This window comes from Anguilla anguilla, chromosome 10 (assembly GCF_013347855.1).
Source record: "Anguilla anguilla isolate fAngAng1 chromosome 10, fAngAng1.pri, whole genome shotgun sequence".
NCBI lineage: Eukaryota > Metazoa > Chordata > Actinopteri > Anguilliformes > Anguillidae > Anguilla > Anguilla anguilla.
The window spans coordinates 3023639-3028638 of NC_049210.1; the positions used below are offsets into that span (position 1 = coordinate 3023639).

The 5000-nt window shown below is 51.4% G+C and overlaps 1 long non-coding RNA gene across 1 annotated transcript in view; it reads right to left on the reverse strand.

The window, feature by feature from the left end:
* LOC118207024 overlaps window positions 1–5000 on the reverse strand; it is a 20902-nt gene that overhangs the window by 3025 nt on the left and 12877 nt on the right. The window lies entirely within an intron of this gene.

Sequence of the window (5000 nt, forward strand, 5' to 3'; positions counted from 1 at the left end):
CCCAGAGCTAACTAGCCTGTAAATGGACTCCTACTGATACAGTCATTCAGTGCAGGGGGGGGGGGGGTGGGGGGCACGCGGTGAATCCCCTCACACACGTGCCGGGGGGGGGGGGGGGGGGGGTTACTACTCCACCTCACCATCAGTCACTGTCAGGCGGATACAGGAGGTTGTGAATGAAAGCAGTTGCCGTAGAAACGGATGTCCACGCAGTCAATCGCGATGGCTTATTTTTAGCCACTTCAGGGGAAAAAAATTAATAAATAAGTAAGATGACGCACTTCACACCATCCCTGCCCCCCCCCCCCCAATTCTTGAGAGGGCAATTACACAGGACTACAGCCCAGGAGCTCCTCTCACTTCCCCGTCTCACTTCCTCCAACAGCTGAGTAAGTCATAAACACAGGAGCGCACACACATGCGTACGCACACACACACACGTGTACACACACACACACACACACACACACACTCACACACACACACACACACACACACACACACACGCACACACACACACACACACGCACACGCACACACACACGCACACACACATGCGTACGCACACATACACACACACACACACACACACACACACACACACACACACTCACACACACACACACACACACACACACACACACACACACACTCACACACTCACACACTCACACACACACACGCCTCAATCACACAACGCTGAAACCTCCGCGTGACAGCACAGCGATGTGGCCCCTGTTCTCTGTTCCTCCCCTTCCCGGGTAAACACGGCCGCCATTAACGGGATGAATGACGTTTTGAAGCCTCGCTGTCTCCGCGGATTAACCTCGTCGCCTCCCCGGCCCGCCGTCCGGCTCGCCGGCGCAATCAAACCGCCGCCCTTCAGAGGCCGCCGCGCGAATCGCACTTCAGCTCATCTTTACTTTCTTCACGGGAGGAAATTAAAGGGCCCTCCAGAAAATCTGGAACAACCGCCAGTGAATTTGTCTCGTGAACACGGCACTTGCGTCACAAGTATTTTTTCCGAGAGCTTTTTTTTTAATGAAACATATTCATCCTCTGGAGATGTTTCTGCTTTGCGACACTGAAAGCTGAGGTCAGGAACAAAGACCTTCGCCTTCACCACAGGAGTGGTGCCTGACGATCGTGAACACTTTGAACAGCATTTTTTAACTTCCGTTTTACACGCATTCCAGTCTACCGAGACTGCAGGCATCACTGTACTGAACCGCAGCCTAGCCAAATTCTTCTCAAAGTGAGATGCACACAGTGGGCCCACACGACTTTTTAACATACCTGAACTGAACCTCTACCTTTGCATAACTCGCGACACTTGCAACGATTCGGTATTTACAGACCGAGCTGCGAACGCTGAACTCGATGGCGGTGAAGCAGGGGGGGATCAGGAAGGGGCGCACGGCGGAGAGAGAACGGAGCGTAGCGTTTCGCAGGAATTCGCCGGAGTGCGGATTTTAATTAGCGATCGTCCGTCGAATGGAAATTCAGCACCTTCGTGTTTCTCCTCTCCCCCTGGCTGCTACCCCCCCCGCCCCCCCGCCCCCCTCCCGAAACCCTCGCGAGCTGGGGCTCGTTTAAAGAGCGCCCAGCGCTGCCCGCTCTGCTCGTGGAGCGACCGTCACTCGCCTCGCCTCTACGATGTTCGGGCTGGCTTACGGGACCACAGCCAGCCAATTAAAGCTCTGGATTCCTGTTCGGGTTTGACGAGGGTGTCCTCCGTGAGGGACTCCGCCTGTCAGCGCCTCACACAGCACAGCCACAGAGCTGCACAGGAGGGGGGAGACCGCTGGGAGATTTAACCGTCTGGTCGCCGGCGGAAACAGGCGAGGCGTGGGCGGGGACGCCGGGGGAAGGGCGGGGGGGGGGTCACCCGTCACGGAGGCTGTCGCCGTGACATTCCGCGAGGGGCGAGAGAGAGAGAGAGAGCCCGAATAATTTGCTGCAACAGGTCCCCCCCCCCCCCACCCCCCGTCAATAAACGATGAGAAAAGCGGGGGGGGGGGGGGGGGGGGCGATCGCGGTAAACTCGGAAAAAGAAATGAAACGTCGGACAGGGATTCCCGAAGCTCCCGGAAAAAGAAAACTGCTTTTCGCTCAGACACGGACGGCCCCCATAAACCCCGGGGGGGGGGGATCAGACCAGTAATAAATACCAGCCCGTAATTATATTTACTGCTGGTGCTCTGCGCCGACTCCCATTCAGTCACTGAAAGGAGCTCTCTGTACCACAGACCTGTTCATCTCCCGGCTTTCCGTTATTACAGTGACAGGCTTAAAGTTATATTGAAGAAGAAAAAGGAAACGATAAAAATAAAAAAAAAAGATCACTATAAAACCTTTCAGTGCAGAAAGAAAGAAATATATCCTAGTGTCTTTGTGCGGCAGCACACACACACACACACACAACAAATAAAAGCTTAAAATAGTTACAGGCGCACATCCGCACAGAAGAGAGAAGAGTCAGCTCCGCTCGGTAAAATAAAGTATGTGAAGGTTGAACCGAATTCAGCGAAGCAACTGAAAATTCCGTTTGCCTGCCGGTCGTCGTGAGCGACAGCCGATTTTGTTTGAGTGCCTACGAGCGAACGAAGAGATCAAAAGCCGGAGAACAGATCCGAGCGCATCCACGTCGGAACCAGACGCTACGGAATTTTAACGAGCCTGTCAATCGCTCTTCCGTCGATGTGAACTTGACTGACAGTTTAAATTCCTCACGACGTGCACGGATTTATAACAACATCTTATAACTCCCTTCCTCCCCGATTCAGACTAAATCACTCCTGACCTTTAAATGGACTTCTTCTGACGCTGAAGGAGAGAGAATGAAAGAACGCGTGCGTTCTCTTGGCACTTCATAACGCTGGAACACAGTTCTGGTACCTGGACCGTCTTAATTGAGAGACACCCAAAAGCCAGGCAGCAGTCTGTCAGCCTGTGAGCCAGACAACTATACCAAGGTCAAATCAAGGGCATAATTTATCGGGGGCGGGTAGGGGGGGGTTACAATCCCCAATATTGCAAAACTGAAACTACGACAGAAACATAAGGAGAAAATGACTTCACGTGCACTTTTTGGCATGGGCCGGGTCACAGCTGTGGGCGCACCCATCCCTGCTATGTCCCACTTTAATTTCAACAGCACACATACATACCCACTCTACACGCGGCCTACCCATAATGCATCTGCACTGTCACAGCACACATACATACCCACTCTACACGAAAACTACCCACAATGCATCTGCACTGTCACAGCACATACACACGAACTCTACACACAACCTACCCACAATGCATCTGCACTATGTCCCAGCACACATACACGCGCTCTACACACAAACTACCCACAATGCATTTGCACTGCCTCCATATCACAAGCATGTCACAGCACACATACACGCACTCTATACACAGCCTACCCACAATGCATCTGTACTGTCTCAGCACACATACACGCACTCTACACACCGCCTACCCACAATGCATCTGCACTGTCACAGCACACATACACGCGCTCTACACACAACCTACCCACAATGCATCTGCACTGCCTCAATATAACAAGCATGTCACAGTACACATACACATACTTTATACACAGCCTACCCACAATGCATCAGCACTGTTTCTATATCACAAACATGTCACATTATCAAGAGTAACACACATACACAAAGTGCTGAAGTAAAGAGTACAGTATCCTTATATGAACCTAAGGACAATGGACTGTAAGCTCACACACACACACACACACACACACACACTCGCACGCATGTATGCACACACTGGAGCAGGGTCAAGTACTGTATCTTAAAAACTCATTCAACAACAGTACAATTAGACCTGGAGGTCGTATGCTTTTATGATTTGGTTCTAAACATGTTTTGCTGGAAATTCTTAAGGAATCTGCAGGAGTGCTCTCAAACAGGCACTCAGACTCTATAATATAATTCATCTATTTATGCCTTGTAGCTAGGCAGCACTCTATAATATAATTCACATGCCCTTGTAGCACTATATAATAGAGCTTCATATATAACACAGCTCCTGTTCCCCTTAATCTCTCTGACACACAAACACAAACACACACACACACACACACACACAGTGGAACTACACTGACAGAACATTAGCGATGATAGCAATGATATCCCTGTGCACTGTGGAACTGAACTGATAGAGCATTAGCAGTGTTAGCCCTGTGCACTGTGGAACTGCACTGATAGAGCATTAGCAGTGTTAGCCCTGTGCACTGTGGAACTGCACTGATAGAGCATTAGCGGTGTTAGCGGTGTTAGCCCTGCCCACTGTGAAACCGAACTGATGGAGCATTAGCGGCGTTAGCGGTGTTAGCCCTGCACACTGTGAAACCGAACTGATGGAGCATTAGCGGTGTTAGCCCTGCACACTGTGAAACCGAACTGATAGAGCGTTAGCGGTGTTAGCCCTGCACACTGTGAAACCGAACTGATGGAGCATTAGCGGTGTTAGCGGTGTTAGCCCTGTACACTGTGAAACCGAACTGATGGAGCATTAGCGGTGTTAGCGGTGTTAGCCCTGCACACTGTGAAACCGAACTGATGGAGCATTAGCGGTGTTAGCGGTGTTAGCCCTGCACACTGTGAAACCGAACTGATGGAGCATTAGCGGTGTTAGCGGTGTTAGCCCTGTACACTGTGAAACCGAACTGATGGAGCATTAGCGGTGTTAGCGGTGTTAGCCCTGCACACTGTGAAACCGAACTGATGGAGCATTAGCGGTGTTAGCGGTGTTAGCCCTGCACACTGTGAAACCGAACTGATGGAGCATTAGCGGTGTTAGCGGTGTTAGCCCTGTACACTGTGAAACCGAACTGATGGAGTATTAGCGGTGTTAGCACTACGCCGCTCTGAGGAGCTCCTCTGTGTCCTCTACAGCCCTGCCTCTGCTAGTGTGACAGGCATGCGCACACGGCGTACGATATGAACCCGTCACCCCCCCCC